Source organism: Cervus elaphus, chromosome 22 (assembly GCF_910594005.1).
Source record: "Cervus elaphus chromosome 22, mCerEla1.1, whole genome shotgun sequence".
Lineage (NCBI taxonomy): Eukaryota > Metazoa > Chordata > Mammalia > Artiodactyla > Cervidae > Cervus > Cervus elaphus.
The window spans coordinates 58,625,277-58,648,679 of record NC_057836.1 but is presented as its reverse complement, the minus strand read 5'-3'; the positions used below and the strand labels follow the sequence as shown (position 1 = coordinate 58,648,679).

At 37.6% G+C, this 23,403-nt stretch overlaps 1 protein-coding gene across 2 annotated transcripts in view; it reads right to left on the bottom strand.

Moving 5' to 3' along the window:
• Positions 1–23,403, bottom strand: part of NTN4 (netrin 4) — a 168,985-nt gene that overhangs the window by 141,749 nt on the left and 3,833 nt on the right. For both annotated transcript variants that reach the window (XM_043881307.1, XM_043881306.1), the window contains exon 2: positions 19,310–19,373. The gene's annotated coding sequence lies outside the window, so the exon portion shown is untranslated. The remainder of the gene's footprint in view (positions 1–19,309; positions 19,374–23,403) is intronic.

Genomic DNA, 23,403 nt, shown 5'->3' with positions numbered 1-23,403 from the left:
TTCCTGTGTGAATTAGCTAAGAGATACAGCAATTTAAATAATAATGACTAAAACTTTTTCTATTTCCTGTTTAATTTCTTTCTGAAGGAAAGTATTGGTGTTTGAATAGTTCTCAGATGTTCTCTATATAAAGAAAACCAGGGAATTAGAATTCTCTTAATAAGCATATTTTCTAGACCTAAGAATTTTAGATGAAGGGAAAAAGTTAAAAGAAAAAAAGTTTTTATTGTTTAGAAATAATAGGTCTGTGTAGCTCTAGAGTTTAAAAAGTTCAATCAAATATTGTCAGTTTCACATGATGGAATGTTATTTTGTGACTTCTCCAGCCTTGTCCCAGTGTCTGACTTCATTCACATACTGCACAGCAGGTATTGCTGGCAGTAAGAGAGTGACAACCTCCCCTTGGAAAAAAGATGAATAAAGAATATTTGCCATTTGCTTCACTCCTTGGAAAATACTAGAAGCATAATAGGAAAAAGAATTAAAACTAAAGAAATTTTTAAAAAATTATTAAGAAGTCAAAGTGATCACTTTTCTTATTTATAACAATGGAAAACATTTTATTCACATTACTGAGGGTGTAAATAAGGCTTTCTTGAACTACACCATGTCCTCTCATAAAACTGAATATTTAAAAATATAATGTACAAAAGTTAAAAACTCTCGTGGTCCAAATCAATTGACTATTCAAAAACCTGTGTCTTCCTCTGTGTCCATTTCATGATTTATAAAGAATTAGCTTCAGCACTCTTTTTACAGCATAGGTTGAAAAGGCATTTTAATTTCCATCTCAGGGTAATTTTAAAACCACATCAATTATTTTTCATGTGCAGCTGTTTTTTATCCACAAATTATTGCTCTAGGCATTTTTACTTTACCACACAATTCAGAAGAGAAGGAATGAAGGGAAACCAGCTAATCTACAAATATTTCACCAACAGTAGATCAGACCACATAAAAGTGAAGGGGGAGTTATAAACCAACATTTCTTTAGGAATAAGAACTACTCATTAATAGTCTGAACCTGGATATATAATGCACTTTAGTGGTGCTGGTTTAGTCACTTCAGTTGTGTCCAACTCTGCGACCCTATGGGCTATAGCCTGCCAGGCTCCTCTGTCCATGGGATTTTCCAGGCAAGAATACTGGAGTGGGTTGCCATGCCCTCCTAGGGGATCCCCCCAATCAATGGATCAAACCCGCATCTCTTAGGTCTGCTCCATTGGCAGGCGAATTCTTTACCATTAGCACCACCTAGGAAGCCCATAATCCCCTTTACTTGCATTTAATTGTCACTAAAGAGTTGATTCCTGATTTACTTTCCCCCTACCATTTACTCATTTAATAAATATTGATCTATGTGCTTGGAAACATAAGTGAACCGTAAGAATGTTCTCAACTGGTTTACAATCTGATTAGGAATATAAATAATTGTACACAAAACAAATAGAGAATAATATAATGCAATAAAACACAGTAGAGACTGGGATGCCCAGAAGAGGAAGGAGAAGAAGAAAAGCAGCAGCAGCTGATGGAGATGATAAGCTAAAGAAAGACAGGAAGGACATTCTCCAAAGGTATGAGTGAAGGTTTAAAGTGAATACGGAATGTTTGGATACACTGGGTAGGCAAATCATAGGAGCAAGGTTCACAAAGGCCAGTAGAATAACAGAATTTAGCTCTGGAATGGAACTTAGATGTAATCTTTCTGAAGGTTCAAAAAATCTCTTTTATAGCATCTCTGAGTGATAGCCATTTAACACCTACTGTTACATGTTTCTTATTTGTTTGTTTAGCAAAACACTAATTATGCTCCAGGTTCTACTCTGAAGACTTCACCATTAACTCTAGTGGTCTCATAACAGCCTTGTGATAGTATAATTGTTATCCCTACTCTACAGATGAGTAAGTGAGGCAAGGAGAGGATAGGTCATTGGCCTCAGGTCACGTTGCTGTGAGTGACTGATCCAGGATCCTCATGCAGAGTCCACACTCTGATCAGATGTTTACCCCTTTCGAGGGCAGATGATCCTTCCCCTTTTGGCCAGATCAAGTGATTAGACATGAGGTTGGAAAACTTGTAAAATTTTTCCTATATTTCAGCATTATTTCTGATGTAGATTTGCCTCATAATAATTCAGATTTCAGGCAAAGTATACTGTAGAACTCTAAGAATTTGAGTGAAAATCTTCCCTTACAGTGGTTATACTCTAGTGACCCCACTGTAAACCGAAGGCATCATAAATCAAAAATGCCCTTAACCTACCGAACATCATAGTTTAGCCCAGCCTACCTCAAACATGCTCAGAACACTTACATTAGCCTACAGTTGGGCAAAATCATCTAAAACACAAAGCCTGTTTATAATAAAGTGTTGAATATTTCATGTAATTTACTGAATACTGTGCTGAAAGTGAACAACAGAATAGTTGTATCAGTGATTTACCCACATTATTGTGTGGCTGGCTGGAGCTGCAGCTCACTGCCACTGCCCAGCATCATGAGAAATTGTACCACATATCACTAGCTCAGGAAAAGATCAAAGTTCAGAATTCACAGGACAGTCTCTGCTGTATGTGAATCACTTTGGCATCATCAACATAAATTGAACCAGAAAGAAAGTACTTTTCCAAAGAGCATGAGGAAGTGGAGCTACCTTTGAGGAACACCTGGGTCTGATGCTACCTCCCAGCAGCTTTTAACTTCTCCCCAGGCTGAGAACTTCTCAATTTTAAAACATCCTAATAATTTTTAAAGTATCAATAATGATGGTAAAATAAACAGTCAAATTTAGTATGTGGTATTATCATATAAAAACAAAGTATTTTATCACAGAACCAGACTCCGACACAATGCTCAAATATTATTACAAGATTTTGGCTATAGAACCAGAAATACCAGTATTTAAGCCATGACTCATATAAGATGATTTTCTCCAAGGAGAAGGTTGGTCATTCAATTAAGCACTTAGTATAATAGTGTTTATGAAGAAAAGTTCAGATGTTTCTAAATTCTAAGACCAGAGAGAAAAAGTTAAATCAATGGCTGAAAATTTACAGATTTTATTGAATAAATGATGAAATATTTGGTTGTGAAAATATGTTTTTCTCCCTAGAGTTACAAAGTTTATATCATTCTTTAAGAAAACATCTTAGGAGCATCATCAATTGTAAAGAAGGATCAGAATTCAGGCTTTTTGCTTTAAGGAAAAGGAACTCTGAATATTTCTTTAATTGCCCAAATAAAACAGCTGCAATGCAGCCTTTTATACCTCTGATAGAGGCCATATGCTCTTTGATCTATTCGCGTTGTGAAAGGTTTTGGTAGACAAATAATTAGAACCCAAGATAGATTCTGTTCGCTTATAGCAGGTTCCATTTTCTACATGTAAATTCACAATGGATGCTATAACCCACTAAGTCTATACACAATCACTGCACCAAATTAGGACTTGAAAATATTCTTCGTTTACTTTACCAGGGCCTTGCACATGTATCAGGGTTGCATGTGTGTGTGTTAATCACTCATTCATGTCCGACTCTTTGAGACCCCATGGACTGTAGCCAGCCAGGCTCCTCTGTCCATGGAATTCTCCAGGCAAGAATACTGGAGTGGGTTGCCATTCCCTTCTCTAGGGGATCTTCCCGACCCAGGGATCAAACCTGGGTCTCCTGCATTGCAGGCAGATTGTTTACCACCTGAGCTGCCAGTAGGATTGCATAGTAAGAGAAAAATAAACCCTGGTACAATTTTCATATCATCGACATGATTTCTGTTAAGTAAAACCACAATTAAAAGAAAAAAAAAAAGAAAGCAAAAAAAGCAAACTGGCCCAGTATATCTATTGTAATTATGGCCTTACGTTGTTTAAATATAAAGAATTGTCATGTTAAAGAAAAATTCTGTTCGTTATTCAACACCTGATATTGGTAGCTTGAGACTGTGACCAACAGAACTCAGAGTTCCTGAAAAGAGGAGGCCTTTTAATGAGGAAAGAATCTGAAACAAAGACAATAAACAGATTTCAAATTTACTTGGTTTTAAGAGTCTTTACATGATGTAGTGAAATTTCATTAATTTGCATTCATAACGTCAACTAATGTCACCTAGCTAGTGCCAAAGGTTACTTTTGAAATATTTATGATGCAAGAAAATCAGTAATAAAAATGTAAAATAGTTCTTTCCATTTAGAATGCATAAAATGAAAACATTTGGACAAGGTGGCTCAAGGAAATATTTTTAATTTGTAGAGCAATTCCTGGGATTTAGTTTGCTCTGCAGGGAAGAACAAGCTTCCAATAAATATTTTCCCAAATAAATATGTTATTACATTTTTTTCTTAAGTAGTCTAATAGGAAAAATATATATGTAAATACTTTGATTGGTATCTATAAATCAAATATTTCCAAAGTAGATATTGCCCACATTTGCCTATACCTGGATTTACAGGGTTTGTCTCTATTTTCATTCACATGATCAAATCATTAGCCACCGTCATGAATGCAGGCATCAGCCACACGTTCTAGTTATTGCTGGAGTGAAAGTGGCGGTCAAGAGGTTTAGGAAAAGCAACTAGGTTAGTGCTTTTGCCCATCTCAAGAAGGGGATTCCAATCTGGGGCCCATGCATGAGCTTTAATGAGGTCTGCAAATCTGCAGAAACTGCATGAAAATTTTTGTTTATATGAACATTTTCAGAGAGTCCATAGTTTTCATGATCATCAAAGATGCTTATCCCCCTAAAAAGTTAATAATTGTTGATTTAAGGAGTCTTTGTTCATGGAAAATCCAGTGTGCCAATAAAATGCTATATGACTTTGAATTAAAAGATCTGAAATGGGAATTCCATGGCAGCCTAGTGGTCAGGACTTGGTGTTTTCACTGCTGGGGCCTGGGTTCAATCCTGGGAAGTAAGAGCCCCTAAGCCTTGTGCAGTGTGGCAAAGGGGGGATCGGGATGGGGAACACATGTAAATCCATGGCTGATTCATGTCAATGTATGACAAAAACCACTACAATATTGTAAAGTAATTAGCCTCCAACTAACAAAAATAAATGGAAAAAGTAAAAAATAAAAAAAACTAAAAAATGTGCCGAGTAGAACTGAAAAAAAAAAATCTGAAATGATGTCCTGTCCCTGTTGACCACAAACTGAGCTTTGAGATTAGAGTCACAAGTTTCTCCCGAAAAACACTTCAAATACCCAGCTGCCATTTGAAAGAAAAACTATTCTAAATGTAATGTGATACATTTTGGTAATACTGAACAGTTTTCTGTTAGAGTCTCTTGTATCCCTTCTTCAGTTAACAATATTTTGGCAACAGTATTACATGCAGTAGATGTTGACAATAAAAACTGGGAACCAAAACAGATATGCCCCTCACCTTACAGGATGTATATATAGCAGAAAACACTCAGTTTTCCTCCTTCTTCACGTCAGCTGGAGAGGGAAACAAATGTCTAAGACATACTCAAGTTCATCTAATTTCAACTCAAAGCACGCACATTTAACTGAATGAATGAAGTAAAGTGACATCTAGTGTTGGTTAAGTAGCAGTGAACCATGTGTAAGGACACTGAGGCTTTAGCTTACTCTTTGGAAATAATGTTAAACTTGACCAACTCTTGAAAGCATAGTTTTGTTTTCATTTTTAAAGATATTTTAGAGTAATTTTGAAATAATCGGAATTTAAATGATATGGTTTTTACTTTCATAAAAAAATCTCAAAGTGCAGAGAGAAGTATCATATAGACACTCAAGTATCTATCACCCAATTTTGGCATTTTACTGTATTTGCATCAGATAACTTAAAAGTAAAACATAGGAGACACATTTGATGCCCTTTGAACTCTCTCCTGGCTTCATTTGCATCTTTTTCTCCTCAGAAGTAACCACTATCTGGCTTACTATTTCTGTGGCTGTTTTTATATTTTTATTACATATTTATGTGCCTATAAAATTTATAAAATAATACTTTTTATGCTTGATTTATTGATAAATAATACGACACTGAATAAATCCTCTGAAGCTTGCTCTATCTCAATACTATACTTTTCAGATTTATTCACATAGATCTTTAACTCTAGTCATTTATTTTAACTGCTGTATGGTAGTAATCCACTGACTGAATTATAGCATGATTTATTTATGGACATTTAGATTTTTTACAGGGTCTTGTTCTTTTAAACCATGCTACAGTGAACATTCTTGTATGTGACACCTGTGCACACCTTTGAAAATTTCTCTAGGCTGTATACCAAAAGGTAGTACTCAGGTATATACTTTAAAAAAAACTATAGATATTGAGAAATTGCTTTCCACAGTGATTGGACCAATCTACACCCTCATCAGCAATGAACAACAATGGTGTAAAGAAATGTCTATTTCTTTACCATCTCACCAACACTTGATATCGTCAGGTGTTTAAATTTCTAACTATCTGCTTGGTATAGAATGTTATTTCATTGTTATTCAATAAGTGTTTCCCTGATTAGCAGTAAAACTGAGTTTCTTTAACAAATGTTTTCACCATCCAAGTGTCTACTGTGAATCGCCTGTACCTCTCCTGTGTCTATTGGATTACTGGCATTTATCCTTACTGAATTGTTGGAGCTCTTTACCTACTTTTTATATAAGTATTATGTAGGCTCAACACATTGCAAATATTTTATTGTTCCCCAGTTTACAGTTTGGTTCTTAACTATGTTCACAGAATCTTTTATTTCTGATTGAACCAACTTTAGCTATCTTGCCCTTTCTCCCTTTATGCTAAGTTGCTTCGGTTGTGTCCAACTCTTAGCGACCCCTGAACTGTAGCTGACCAGGCTCCTCTGTCCCTGGGATTCTCCAGGAAAGAATACTGGAGTGGGTTGCCAAGCCATTCTCCAGGGGATCATCCCAACCCAGGGATCAAACTCACGTCTCCTGCCTTGGCAGGCAGGTTCTTTACCGCTAGTGACACCTGGAAAGCTCCGTTTCCTCTTCATAGCTCAAGGACATTTTAATGAGCTTTTCTCCTAGAATGTTTGAAGTCTTGATTTTCATATTCAGTTTTCTATATTGCTAATTTTTGTGTATTACGTGAGGTAGGAAATTTGTTTTCTTTTTTCCTATGAATAGTAATTGTTCCCGCATTATTCACGGAAGAAACTATCTCTTCCTTACTGTTCACAGTAAAAATTAGTTGTGCCAAATGTCTCTTGTGTAGCAGTACTTGAATAGGACCTTTAGTTTCCCTCCACTGAATCCAGTGTATCTACTGACGCAATGCATCTGTGGGCTTTTCCGTACTCACTGAAATGTGGGCCTGCCTTGCCATCTGCCTGAGAAACACGGGGCAATCTCAGGCCATTCTTCCTAATGCTCTGAGACTGTGTCTGTGTTCTGCCCAGTTCCTGTAGTCCATGTCCTTGTTTGTGTTCCTCTTCTCGGTTCTGAGCTAAGGCGACAAACCATCCTGGTTTGCCCAGGACAGAAGTCTCCCCAAAGCAGGCCTTTAAGTGCAAAAATGGGACAGTCCCAGCAGACTGGAATGGGCCAGCTGGTCACCTTAGTTCTTCCGCCTCCAGGTTTAGCTTCTCCCATGCTGACTCCTTTACTGTTTGAAGCTGGTGCTGTCTCTGTGTTCATCGGTCATCTTTATACTGAACTCATATTTGTTGAGCAGCTACTCTGTCAGAGGCTATGTGAAATGTTTTCACATAGCGTGTCTCACTGAATAGTTGAGACAGCTTTGCGTCTTTTTATACATGAGGAGAACTGTATATTGATAATTGGCAAGAATCACAAAATTAGTGACACAAAAGACTGAAAATATTTTATTTCTACTAAACTTGCTATCATCCCATCCGTAGGAAAACACAGCTGTAATTTCATATATGGGATCCACCCTTATAGGAACTCAAGTACTAACTGAACTTCTGGGTGGAATTCCATTATGCCCAGCTTCTTGCCGTCCATACAATTTTGGTCAAATGTTATTCCTGGTACTTTTGACAGTACATGAAGTTGACTTCATTTATTATAAAGCAAAAGTCACAATTCCATTTGTTATACAACAGTGCAAACATCTCAGTAATTCATTAGGATAAAAAAACAAGAAGAAAGAGAAATACAAATATTATAGCATGGTGCTTCACACTGCCATGTCAGATTGTATTCCTCCAGTCAAAATGTTACTGCATGGATGTGAGATCCTTTCATCTTACTTCATCCACTTTATCAATCTTTTCCTTTTTATAGCTTATTTAAGAAATCTTTCATTGTGGTCTCTACTTTCTCCAAATCCCAAATCTTATGTATAAATTATTAATACAAAAGCCATTTGTATAATACTAGTTCCCCAAATATTAACATGACTTAGATGGGAAGAAGAGAAGCCAATTAGTTTGGAAAACAAATTTCTTTGTTCCAGAACTTTTCAATCTTTATTTTGTCAGTTTGCTTTGTTACTTCCCTACACAGAGATAGGATAGCATCTTTCAAATGATTTGACCTTGGAACATTTTTGTTTGTTTTCTTTTCATAACTTTTCCCGTGTTTTGGAATATACATAGAGAAATTCTGCTTTCATCCATCATAGCAGAATACCCTCCAGAGGGCAGCAGATTCCCTTGGTATATGGACAATTACCTGTTGATTGAATAGGTTGACAAGGGTCCTGGAACATATTCTATGATTATTCAGTTCATAGATGGAAAATGTCTAGTTCCTATAGCAGGAACAGGCATTGAAATCTAGCTGAAAATAAATGTGTGGCTGAAAATAAATGTGCAGTACTAAGATATAATACTGAAAAATAAACCAATGGAGTCTCTCATTAAACACAAGTACATCATTGGATTAAATAGTTCAGATAACAGATCACATCTTTTCCTTCTTCATTCTTCAAACTACAAATATTAACCAAATGTTCTATAAAGAATAAAATGAAGTATTAGAACCAAGATTGGGAAATAATTTAGATAAGGCAGCTTGTTACCTCAGTGACTTTCATTCATGGCTGTGATTTAGAATCACAATAATAATGCCCAAGTCCCACCTCAGAACAATTAAATTTGAACCTCTGTGTTTTAGTGTTAGGCATGGGATTAAAAAAATACTCCCAGATGATTTAATGAGATGCCAGGGCTGAAAACCACTGTATTATGATGATAAAATAATGCTTTAGGGAAGTAGTTTCTGACCTTTTCAAAGAGGAGCAGAAATTTAGGCTTTTCCCCCCACAGGAAATGGTTTAAGTGTGTGTGCATGCACACTCAGTTGCTCAGTCGTGCCCAACTCTTTGCGACCCCTTGTACTGTCGCACACCAGCTTTCCCGGCCTGTAGAATTTTCCAGGCAAGAATACTGAAGTGGTTGCCATTTCCTATTCCAGGTGTTTTAAATGTGGAAGAATACAGAAAGGAAAAGTCATTCTTACAGCTTCTGTCCAAAGTTAACCTACGTCAACATCTTTATTCTTTCTTTTAGTCATCATAATTGCATACAACAAAATCAAACAATAACTCCACATTTTATAGTTTCTAATGGCATCTGGTCCCATCACTTCATGGCAAATAGATGGGGAAACATCTACTTTATTTTTTTGACTGACTTTATTTTTTGGGGCTCCAAAATCACTGCAGATGGTGATTGCAGCCATGAAATTAAAAAGACACTTACTCCTTGGAAGAAAAGTTATGACCAACCTAGACAGCATATTAAAAAGCAGAAACATTACTTTGCCAACAAAGGTCCATCTAGTCAAGGCTATGGTTTTTCCAGTGGTCATGTATGGATGTGAGAGTTGGACTATAAAGAAAGCTGAGTGCTGAAGAATTCATGCTTCTGAACTGTGGTGTTGGAGAAGACTCTTGAGAGTCCCTTGGACTGCAAGGAGATCCAACCAGTCCATTCTAAAGGAGATCAGTCCTGGGTGTTCATTGGAAGGACTGATGCTGAAGCTGAAACTCCAATACTTTGGCCACCTGATGCAAAGAGCTGACTCATTGGAAAAGACCTTGATGCTGGGAAAGATTGAAGGCAGAAGGAGAAGGGGACGACAGAGGATGAGATGGTTGGATGGCATCACTGACATGGACATGGGTTTGGGTGGACTCCAGGAGTTGGTGATGGACAGGGAAGCCTGGCGTGTTGCAGTTCATGGGGTCGCAAAGAGTCGGACATGACTAAGCGACTGAACTGAACTGAAACAACCTCAGGAAACATTTCCTAGATTAGAGCAAAAGACATCATTTTTTGCCTCCAAAACTTCATTATCACTTACCTTAACAAGTAGCCTAACACATTACAAGTCAATCCACTGGACCCATAAGGGCCTCATCTGACAAAAATGAATTCTGTTCACTTGCCACCTGAATAGAGTAGGGAGGATTATTTGTGCAAAAACTAACCTGTGAGACAGGAGGATGGAGAAAAAGATTAAGTATACATACTTAAGTATACATACTTAATATACATCTTTCCTGGATGGCTAGAATGAGAAGTGTAGGCTGTAGTTACAGATCGGAGGTTTTCTTCATGCAAAATTAACAGATTTACAGTGGGAAGTGAATGCATGGAAATGTGTCTCCTTAACATCATATTCTTACCTTGAGCTCAGTTAGTGTCAATAACCTGGTAGGATGGCCATTTTTAGGGCATCATAAAACTGGAGACCTCCTGAAAACAATGATAAGTCTTTGGACTAAAAGATAGTATTTGAAAATAAAATTCAGGCAGAAATATGGATGCAGGTCCTCTGACAGCTGATAGAGATTTTAAGCAAGGAAACAAATCCATCTTTTGTAAAAGACTTTAGAAATAAAACTAAAAATGCCTAGCTAGGTCTAAGAAAGTGTACTTTGAGTGGTCCAAAGGAGTATATTATTGTTATCCATATTTTATGGATGAAACAGAGAAATTAATTTCCCCAGGACTGCAAGCAAATAAGAAACAGACAGGCTTCAAAGTCTGCATGCTTGACTACTGCACTGTATCGCCTCAGAACTTGCAGAAAAAAATTCACGTTGCAATACAGAACACACATATTCGTGCATATCACATATATTTCCTGTTGTAAGACACTTAATTTAACATCTCTAAAACTGGGATATAACCAACAATCAATGGGGTCTACAATCATAATTGACACCTATATTGATACATAAGTGATACTTATAACTATAATTGACACATAAAACAATGGTGTGTCTTTGGAATATAGTAAAATAAATCCCATAGGCACTTGTATTTTTTCTTTCTTATAGAAAGATGTTCATAAAATCAGAAATCTTTTTTTAAAGAAAAGTTATTAAATAAATGCAAATTTCTGCAAATGAAAGTTCACTTGATCTTTTAGACAGCAACCATTCATTGAGTTTGGTGATCAAAGTAGCAAAAACTCTGAAATCAGACAGACTTACGTGAAATACTAGTCAAAACCATTTTCAAGCTGTGTGACCTTGAACAAGTTACCTAATCTCTCCAAACCTCAGTCAGATGATGTTAATAGTAACTCTTAAAGTTATCACGGAGATTCAATGTAATAATTCATTTAAGGGACGAGCGCAATGTTTAGTACACAGGTAAGTGTTATCCACTATTATCACTGTTAATTTTAACATCTTTGACATACCTCTGTTGTGTTACACAGTGTTCTGAGGTTAGGTAATGACCTTGAAATAATGAAATAAAGAAAAGATTTAGCTCTCATAAAGCTCATATATATCCTAGTAGAAAGGGACAAAATTATTGATATATATACTTTGTGGTCAGCACAGGCAAATCACTTAGGGTTTAAGACATGAGTTACATACAGTAACAGCAAAGTAATGCTCAAAATTCTCCAAGCCAGGCTTCAGCAACACGTGAACCGTGAACTTCCAGATGTTCAAGCTGGTTTTAGAAAAGGCAGAGGAACCACAGATCAAATTGCCAACATCTGCTGGATCATCGAAAAAGCAAGAGAGTTCCAGGAAAACATCTATTTCTGTTTTATTGACTATGCCAAAGTCTTTGACTGTGTGGATCACAATAAACTGTGGAAAATTCTTCAGGAGATGGGAATACCAGACCACCTGACTTGCCTCTTGAGAAACCTGTATGCAGGTCAGGAAGCAACAGTTAGAACTGGACATGGAACAACAGACTGGTTCCAAATAGGAAAAGGAGTACGTCAAGGCTGTATATTGTCACCCTGCTTATTTAACTTATAGGCAGAGGACATCATTAGAAATGCTGGGCTGGAGGAAACACAAATTAGAATCAAGATTGCTGGGAGAAACATCAGTAACCTCAGATATGCAGATGACACCACCCTTATGGCAGAAAGTGAAGAAGAACTAAAGAGCCTCTTGATGAATGTGAAAGAGGAAAGTGAAAAAGTTGGCTTAAAGCTCAACATTCAGAAAACAAAGATTATGGCATCTGGTCCCATCACTTCATGGCAAATAGATGGAGAAATAGTGGAAACAGTGGCAGACTTTATTTTGGGGGGGCTCCAAACTCACTGCAGATGGTGACTGCAGCCATGAAATTAAAAAGACACTTACTCCTTGGAAGAAAAGCTATGACCAACCTAGACAGCATATTAAAAAGCAGAGACATTACTTTGTCAACAAAGGTCCATCTAGTCGAGGTCATGGTTTTTCCAGTAGTCATGTATGGATGTGAGAGTTGGACCATAAAGAAAGCTGAGAACTGAAGAATGGATGCTTTTGAACTGTGGTGTTGGAGAAGACTCTTGAGAGTCCCTTGGACTGCAAGAAGATCCATCCAGTCCATCCTAGAGGAGATCAGTCCTGGGTGTTCATTGGAAGGACTGATGCTGAAGCTGAAACTCCAATACTTTGGCCACCTCATGCGAAGAGTTGACTCATTGGAAAAGACCCTGATGCTGGGCAAGATTGAGGGCAGGAGAAGGGGACAACAGAGGATGAGATGGCTGGATGGCATCACCAACTCAGTGGACATGAGTTTGAGTAAACTCTGGGAGTTGCTGATGGACAGGCAGGCCTGGAGTGCTGCAGTCCATGGGGTCGCAAAGGGTAGGACACGACTGAGCGACTGAACTGAACTGGATATGTAGTAACCTAGTAAACTAACTGTTGGGCTTCCCTGGTGGCTCAGTGGTAAAGAACCTGCCTGTCAATGCAGGAGACGCGTATTCGATCCCTGGTCAAGGAAGATCCCCTAGAAAGAGATGGCAACCCACTCCAGGATTCTCACCTAGGAAATCCGATTGACAGAGGAACCTGGCAGGCTACAGTCTATGCAGTCACAAAACAGCCAGATATGACTTAGTGACTAAACAACAAACAAACTAATCACTAACATCTAATTGTAGAAAGTCCCTTTGAAAGTAGTTATGTCCTTAACAAGGACAATTAAGACATTTCTACTTACGGTCTAGTAAGAGATTCAAACTAGTTAATCCAAAAATATTTGAATCAAATTAGGCTGCCTATCTCTTCTTTCTAGTTTGCTGTGAGCTGGGAAGCTACAAGGGGACTTCTTCCAGACAGTTTTTTTAAAAACCAGTTTCCCTCTAAAAATGCTACTGTAGAATCACAGGAAATTTTAAAATGTTGAATATTTTCAATTACACACTTTAATTGCAATTACACAAGTAATTACAATTACTTCCAGTTACACATTCAGATACTACCAATTACACATTCAGATGTTTCACTCATTGCCATGTGTCATTCTGACATAGTAACTAAGTTATCCTTCATCACTAGGGTGATTTTTTTTTTTATCATCAATGATATGCTGAATCACCCAAAAATTGAATCCACCACATAAGATGAGTTCGGCCTCAATGACTAATTCTTCATGATCTTTTACATAACTGCAACCATCTTTACCTTTATATAAGACAAGAACTAGAGCAAGCGAGATGGTTTAGTGGCTAATTTCTTTGTATCAGATGAGAACTAGAGAAATCATGCTGGTTTCATGACTCTTATCTCAAGGCTCAGGAAAAAGTGTCTGAGCCAGTACAGTTTCTCAGTTCCAGTCTAAGACCATGTTCCACGTAATAGTCCTGGTCTCGATTTAGGAACTGAAAGAGATTTTCTTAAGTATTTTTTTTGTGAATATGAAAGTAACATATATACTGGTTTCTGAATATTTGGTAAAAAGAGAAAAATATAAATATAACACAATCTTATCACCCAGAGAGAGCCAAATACTAACATTTTTACATATTTCTCTCTAGAAAAAGGAAAACAGTAAAAGAGGTGAATACATATATATATATAGATAGATTAGGGACAGGATATAAACAAATGTATAGGTGAAATCAACAAGTAGAGTACTTACTACTTTATGAAAATAAATAAAAACAAGATGTAAATGACGCTTAGAAAACTATAAATTACATTAATTGACTCAAGAATAAGCAGTTGTTGTTGTTTAGTCACTAAGATATGTCTGAGTTTTTTGTAATCCCACCAACTGTAGCCTGCCAGGCTTCTCTGTCCATAGGATTTCCCAGACCAGGATACTAGAGTGAGTTGTCATTTCTTTTTCCAGGGGATCTTCCCAGACCAGGGATCAAATCTATGTATCCTACATTGGCAGGAGGATTATTTACCACCGAGCCACCAGGAAAGTCCCCAAGAATAAACAGTAGAAAACCTAAACAGATCTTCAACTATGAATGAAACTGAAAACATTTGCAGAAATTTACCTCCATGAGGTAGATACCATTATAACCCCCATTTTACAGAATGAAGAAGTTACACATCAAAGAATTAGCAGAACTGGGACTTGTCAGTGGTTTCCATGATTGCAATCATCACACTCTAAGTGGGTCTGGACCCCAATGAGGAAAGATTCTTCCTATGGTAGACAAGGCATTTAACAATCAGTAACCCAGTGCCTTTTCTGTGCTAAGCATTGCTGGGGATGCCGGGGACGCAAAGATGAATAAGTACACCATGGTCTCTGTGTTCAAGAAGCTTCAAGTTGAATCAAGACCAACAAATAACTATACAGACTATACTGCAACATAACAGTTGTATTGCCAGAGCCTAGAGGAAGGAGCGATGCCATGGGAGATAGGGAAGGGATCATATTGAAAATACCATTTGGGCTGTCTCTGGAAAGGTTGGCAGAGAAAGGAGAGGAAGGCATTCCATGCAGAGGGAACAGCACGTGTCAAGGCAGAGCACTACAGATAATCTCCAAGTTGATGTGTCATTAAATCTCTCTTCAAAACAGTGCAAAGAGGCATTATGCTGCTTTGGACAGAAGGCAGCAGTTCTCAGCAGCTTCTCCTTCCATCATGACAAAAAATGCTCTCAGTTCACTTTAAGGGAGCAGTGATATTTGGCAGAAATCTACTGTATTTCTTCCTTAATGAGTTGTCAGAGATTCTGCCGTGCCATTTGTCTTCTAAGCAAGTTATTATGAAGGCTGTCAGTAAAGAGTAAAAATGAGGATAAGCAATATATTCACCAGTCAGCAGGGGGCTGAGAATCTGTTCATTCAGAAGCAGCAGGGGGCTGTGGGAAAATGTCTGTCCTTTAAGCAAGCCTATGAAGGACTACCATTCAAAAGAGAGGGTAGATTTGTAAGAAGCTAGGAAAGTCTTTCTCTAATGTAAACTCCCAGGAGCTTTCTTTGGTTCCTATATCTGCTTACAGACAGAGAATAAAATAAAGAATAGCAGACATTCTGATATAAGAGTGATCTTAATTTTGACCACACATCAAAACCTAATTTGGAGACTGACGGACGAGTCTGATACTATACGGAAGGTTATGTGTATGCGTAATTAAGTGGACAATCACATATGTCAAAATAAATCACATTCAGTCTGCAGTACAGAAATTTCGCTCTCTAACTTAGGCTATTAACTATGTGTAGAATTAAGAATTAAGATAGATTGTGTTTGTTTGTTTTCCCTGGGCTTCATACAGTTTGCATCAGAAGTGCTAAGGAGCAAAGTTGGAGAAAGATCCTGGCTCTGAGGTTTAATCCTTGTGGGATTTTGTGCAAGTTACTTCGCAACTCTAGCCAATAATAGCTGCCTCACAGAGTTGCTGTAAGGATTAAATGAGATGATATATGTAAAGTGTTGACATATAAGTGTTCAATAAATGGCAGTCATAACGATGCTGCTGTTGACTTAAACATTATTATTATACAGATCTGAGAACAGTCTAGACTTTCCCCCAAGCATAGCAAGTTCCTATAAGGAGAAGAAAACTTTTATTGTTTAAATAATTATGGATAAGTAAATTATATTATGAATAAAAATATTGTCTCCTGAATAAATTTAATTTTGTGTCAGTTATAAAATCTAATTTGTCATATATAATTGGATAGGAGCAGAATCAGCTTTAGCTCCCCTTCTAAATTATTACATTTCTAATTGCTCTATTATACTTTGGGAATCAAGATATAGATGTTTAACATCATTGCAAAATCTCATTTTACAGTGTATGGTTTTAAAAAAATTATATTTTCTTGCCTAACACTGAACATACATGGAAAATGGAAAGGCTTAATCTATAAGAAGCACTGTTACTTAAACTGAAAATCTATTCTGTCTTTTATTCGGGAGGATGAAGGATTAATCTCATATAATTGAGACCATGGTTACAATTCAAGTTACAATAGTTACAGCTATATCAAAATAGATATTTTCTATTTTAATCTTCAATTTATTCCAGTTATTAATTTAGACTATCAGAGAAAATTATTTATTTCAATCCCTTAATTTGACTAATGCAAAACTAAGGCCTACAGAGGTCAAGGGACTTCACCGGATATCTATGGGATCAAGTGTAGTACTAAAAAACATTTTTGTCTTCAGAATTGCAGCAACCATAAATAAGTTGATAACTGCTAGAAATAAATATTAGAACTAATTTGATGTGGAATAAACCTGACTTTTAAAATCTTAACTGGTTCTCACACCTAAGGATAAATATCAACTATTTGGAACATTGTAAATAACGTTAAGTGCCTCATTTCTACAGTTCTTTACACAATAGCCCACGATATTTCTACAATACATGGACAGGTTCTTCAGTGCCTTAAAAGTCAAAATGCTACTCAAATTCCATCATTTTAGACATTGGCTAGCAATGGATGTAGCATTATATTTGGCTTTGGGAAATTTCACTTTCTTGGTGTATAACTAACACACCCCTCAAATATTTGTCTATATTGTATTATTCACTGTAATTACAGTATATGTTTGCCAACAAGATCAAATAAAATAATTTTTTAACAAAAGATACTCTCTGTGTTTGAGAATAACAGAGAATGGCTATTTTTCTACAAGTCAGTTGATGTTACTATATAAAATATACAGTAATTATGATTAAAAAAACTAAAATAGACTTCTTAACCTTATACGTCAACAATTTTTCACTCATTCACATTCAGTCATGCATGCAAAGCTGTCGTTTCCAATCTAGACTATTTCTGGTTAGTCTCTGCTGTTCGGAAGCAATGCCAATCAGAGTGATTATGTTATTATCACTGTTGTGGCAATTAAATGCTCTATTTTTTTTTTTTAATTTTTTATTAGTTGGAGGCTAATTACTTCACAAATTTTTTTTTTCTTTTTTACTACTGAAAGCATGACTGATCTGATACACAGTCAAATCATAAATAGTTCTGTGTCTGATATTAATGAATGCCCATAATGCATTTTTCTGAAGTTATTTCTTCACAGTTAAAATGACTCTATCTACAATGAAAATTCTTCCTATTTTAATCAGTGGTTCTTAACCAGGGGCAACTGTGCCACCCTGGGACACCTGGTAATATCTAGGGAAATTTTTTCACAACAAACTATGGAAAATTCTGAATGAGATGGGAATACCAGACCACCTGATCTGCCTCTTGAGTAATTTGTATGCAGGTCAGGAAGCAACAGTTAGGACTGGACCTGGAACAACAGACTGGTTCCAAATCGGGAAAGGAGTACGTCAAGGCTGTATATTGTCACCCTGCTTATTTAACTTCTATGCAGAGTACATCATGAGAAACGCTGGGCTGGAGGAAGCATAAGCTGGAATCAAGATTGCCAGGAGAAATATCAATAACCTCAGATATGCAGATGACACCACCCTTATGGCAGAAAGTGAAGAAGAACTAAAGAGCCTCTTGATGAAAGTGAAAGAGGAGAGTGAAAAAGTTGGCTTAAAGCTCAACATTCAGAAAACTAAGATCATGGCATCTGGTCCCATCACTTCATGGCAAATAGATGGAGAAATAGTGGAAACAGTGGAAGACATTATTCTGGGGGGCTCCAAACTCACTGCAGATGGTGATTGAAGCCATGAAATTAAAAGATGCTTACTCCTTGGAAGGAAAGCTATGACCAACCTAGACAGCATACTAAAAAGCAGAGACATTACTTTGCCAACAAAGGTCCGTCTAGTCATGGCTATGATTTTTCCAGTAGTCATGTATGGATGTGAGAGTTGGACTATAAAGAAAGCTTAACGCAGAAGAATGGATGCTTTTGAACTGTGGTGTTGGAGAAGACTCTTGAGAGTCCCTTGGACTTCAAGGAGATCCAACCAGTCCATCCTAAAGGAAATCAGTCCTGGATGTTCATTGGAAGGACTGATGCTGAAGCTGAAACTCCAATACTTTGACCACCTAATGCAAAGAGCTGACTCATTGGAAAAGCCCCTGATGGTGGGAAAGAGTGAGGGCAGGAGGAGCAGGGGATGACAGACGATGAGATGGCTGGATGGCATCACCGACTCAATGGACATGAGATTGAGTAAACTCCAGGAGTTGGTAATGGACAGGGAGGCCTGGCGTGCTGCAGTCCATGGGGTTGCAAAGAGTCGGACATGACTGAGCTACTAAATGAACTGACTGAGGGACATTTTTGATTGTCATGACTGACGAGAGGTGGGATGCCACTGGCATCTAATGGGCGAAGTCCAGGGATGCTGCTAAACATCCTCCAATATATAGGACAGGCAACTTGCTTCAACCCCAACAAAGAATTATTTGATCCAGGATATCTGCAGTGAAAAAGTTCTGGAGATTGATGGTGGTGATGGTTGTACAATAATGTGAGTGTAGTTAATGCCAATAAACTATATGCTTAGAAATAATTAGCATGGTAAATTTTATGTTATGTATATTTTACTACAACAAAAACATCAATAAATCAATAGTTCTGAGACAGAGAGCTTTAAATCACTGAGTGTCCTTTTATAAGAAATACATTTCAGTACTTCTAGGAAGACTGAAAGACTCTGCACCCGGTAAAGTGACGTTAATAAAGCAAACAACTTTACCTCCTTCTATCAAATCATATTTTGTTCTCTCTTGACTTACTTCCAAATTTCTTTCATCCACTAGTGAATGATTCCAAACAACAGTTTCCTCACCAACATGCACACTGTTGAAACAAAAATGAAAACAGAAACTATAATTAGATTGTTTCCCCGCCCCCCCCTTAGGCTAGTTTCAGTTACATGCAACCAAAATCTTGACAAAGATAGGACACAACAGAGGAACTTGGACAAAGACCAAATGTAAGACAACTTAACACGTGGGCTGTATGGAAAAGAAAGAAGAAAAAAGCAATAAGCAAAAGACATAAAAAATATGTTCAGTTCTCTAGTAGTCATGGAAATACAAATTAATATGAAATATTAATTCACACTAAACAAGTTGACAAAATTACAAGAGTTGGTAACACTGTGAACTCACAAAAGGCGTTGGTAGAAGTGTAAACTGATACAACCCTGTAATGGTTAATTTGATGTGTCATCTTGACCAGGTTATGTTATCTGATTGCTTGGTTGAACACCAGTCTAGATGTTGCTATGAAAGTAACAATATATTTTTAGATGAGATTGACATTTAAATCAGTAGACCTTGAGTAAAACAGGTTACCCTGTGGAATGCGGGTGGGCTTTACCCTATCAGCTGAAGGAATTAAAAGCAAAGACTGAGGTTTCACAAAAAAGTGATTCTGCCCCAAGACTGCCCTGACTATATTTTCAGTTACTGAACTGCTCTGCAGATTTCAGGCTCAAACCAATAATGTCAGCTCCCACCTGAATCTGTACATCTGCTAGTTTGCCCCACAGATTTTGGGCTTGGCCCATAACCTTGCTAGCCAGTTTCATGAAATCTCTGCCCGTCTCTCTGCCTCTCACTCCATATTGTATGTATGTGTGTGTATAATCTCTGTGTGTTTATGTGTCTGTGTGTATACACACAGAACCTCTTGGTTCTGTTTCTCTGAAGAACCCTAATACACATCCACTTTGAAGAACGTTTGGCAATTTCTGGAAAAACTGAAGATGAGAAGAAGGTCTAGAAAAGCTGAAGATGGGCACAGTCATTTTCAGATCTAGGTAAGCAGCCTGCAGTTCCTCTCAAAGGGGAAACTGGAATTGTGGTGGGGAGGTGTAAAATAAGATGAAGGAATGGAACTTCTATGTCTTAGAGTGTGGGGTGGGGTGGGAAACAAATATGACAAATGTTAAAATGTGCTAAAAACAGAGATGGAGTATGTTTCATGTTGCCATATTGTTTTCTGCCCTTCTTCTGTATTTTGTAATATTCTGACACTTCAATAAAAGCAGTTTTATAGCAACTTTTGTTAAGCCTGATGGCAATGGAAGTGGCCCTGATTGACAGGCCAAATGCACTTAAGCTCAAAGGGGAAAAGACAGTCTCAGCGGAGAACAAGGATGGGTGAGGATAGGTTAAAGGAGAAAGTGAGTAACACTTGAGAACCCCAACACTTTCAGAATTCCCTTTGTGCACAAGACTTCCTTTGACTTCAAGATGGCTCATTTATCATTAACTGGCAAAGTAGAGAACACACATTTGTCAGATTAACATGACGCCCATGGATATCAGTGGTCATCTTAACCTTCGTTACTTTGTTAAGGCAGTGTTTGCCAGATTTCTGTAACGTTACTGTTTTCTCTTTTTCTAGAGGTTTTTGAGTATCATCTTGGAAAATGTTATAAATGGTTAATTTGCTATAATATCAAGTAGAACCCTTTGATGATTATCGCAAATGAGTTTTATGAGAAATTGAAAGAAGACAGATCACAGCAAGGAAAAACCATAAAAAGACTTGAATAGGACAAAGGTAGGAAAAAATAAGAGATGTTGCTTAATTCCTAGTACTTTGCTGTTTTTCTCTCTGCCTTCCTTTGTCTTAAAAGTTTTTTTTCTTCTTTGTTTCACTAACTGGGTCCAACTAGGTCCAAGCAGGCAGGAACCCAGCTTCTATTTGTTAATCTTTGGATCTCCAGAACCTGTAACAGAGTCGGTGATAAATAGATACTTATTGAAGAAAAGGGAAAAGAAAAGATGGGAGAAAAAGAGGAGATAACTGACCATAACAGATTATCAATATATTCCTTAATATTTATTTTCTGTTACATTATCTTAAACTGAGCTTCACTGATTTATATTTTCTCTCTCTTAAAATATTTTCAAAACTAGATTTTTTAACTCGATATCACTCTAAATTTGTATCTTTTTCTATTGGCCACCTGACCTAAATAAATTAAAGTTTTACCATGCTTGATTTAACCCATAGGAATTAATTTCAAATGCTAAAACTTCTAATTCCCTAGGAGATAAATAGGCAAAACTCTTAGCTACACTAAAAATATGTACTACATCAGACTACAGTATTGTTCTTACTCCTTATTTGTAGGAAATAAACACTAAAGCATTTGGTGTGATATAGCATCATGTTGGCAACTTACTAGCAAATGATTCAGGAAAAATAAAGTTAATGTGCTGTGCTTGCAATGTTTCAATAAATTTGAAATTATTTCAAAATAAAAATAATAATTTCCTTTCCATGAATGTGATTAATTAATTAATTGATGTCCTAAGGGCTAGAAAGAAGCTTACAATTATGTAAGTGCTGCTGCTGCTGCCTAGCTATATCTGACTCTCTGCGACCCCGTGGACTGTAGTGGCCCTCCAGGCTCCTCTGCCCATGGAATTTTCCAGATAAGAATACTGGAGAGGGTTGCCATTTCCTACTCCAAGGGATCCTCCCAACCCAGGGATTGAACCTGAGTCTTCTGCATTACAGATTCTTTACCAGTAGTGCCACCTGGGAAGCCCTAATTTATTATAGGTGGAACCAAAAAAAAAGCCACAAACCTGGTCACCATTGCAAGGTTTCCCTTCTCTGAAAGCATCAACCTAAAGTAAGACTAGAAAGAGCAGCCACACCTTTTGCTTAACAAAAGTAGCATCTGCAGTGGAACTCCCAACTGGGAAGAAGAGAACAAGCATTCAGACTACAGTTTCAAGGTTTTATTCCCTTCCTCACGTACAATTCTACTCTATGGCATGTCTGTAAGATAATCTAGATCACAGCGAGTCCGGTCGTCATTTTCTTCCATGTGTTTTATTCATTCAGTCAATACTGGCAAAGTGAAGCTCTGCCTTGGGTGTCATCTGATTGAGTGACGGACTAGGGCCAGTGAAGGCAGGACTCTGCAGGCAGAAGGGTCAGTGACCTGACCCTTCCACGGTCCATTCCATGGCATTCCATGGACCAATACTTGTGGGCTTGATGTGGCCAGACACTTCAAGGACTGTGCTCCAGAAGAGCAAACTTGCCTGCCCCTTCCTTGTCAGAAGAGCCCTGCATGTAGAGGAAAGTGGTCTTTCAGCTTGGTTGTCAGCTGCTCAGGGCTATTCCCTACCAGTGCTGGGAACACTTAGCACTTGGAACCTTTGTAGAGATAGCCAGGAGACACCAAGCCCAGCAAGCTTATTACCAAGCAACCCAGACAGAGCCAAGGGATGGTCAGTAGACACTCTTGTTGGTCTCATTGCACTCTGTCAACATTTATCAGTAACCTGAATTTTTGTTTACCTGGAACCAAAGGAAATTTGAAGTGAAGTGCTTTTTGCTCAGTCGTGTCCAATTCTTTGCAACCCTATGAACTGTAGCCCCTCAGACTCCTCTGTCCATGGGATTCTCCAGGCAAGAATACTGGAGTGGGTAGCCATTTCCTTCTCCACGGGATCTTCCTGACCCAGGGATCAAACCCAGTCTCCTGCACCCTAGGCAGATTCTTTACTGCCTGAGCCACCTTGGAATCCAACAGGGTGGGTAACAGATGAAAAGTAGAATAACAAATGTATTTTTTTAAAAATTGAGGGACTTCCCTGGTAGTCCAGTAAAGACTCTGCACTTCAAATGCAAGGGGGAGTGTTCAATCCCAGGGCCCCAATGGGGGATGATGCAAAAAAAAAAAAAAATGTAGAAGTTTGATTCACTGGAAACACTGGAGGAATGAGAGAGGCAGGAGATTGACGGCACAGGAGACTGTGGGGAGAAGGTCCATGTGGTTTGGTTTTGTTCGTGTTTTGAGAACAGTGAAGCCCACTCTTGTACAGATAAACTTCCAAGTGTCTGCGTGATT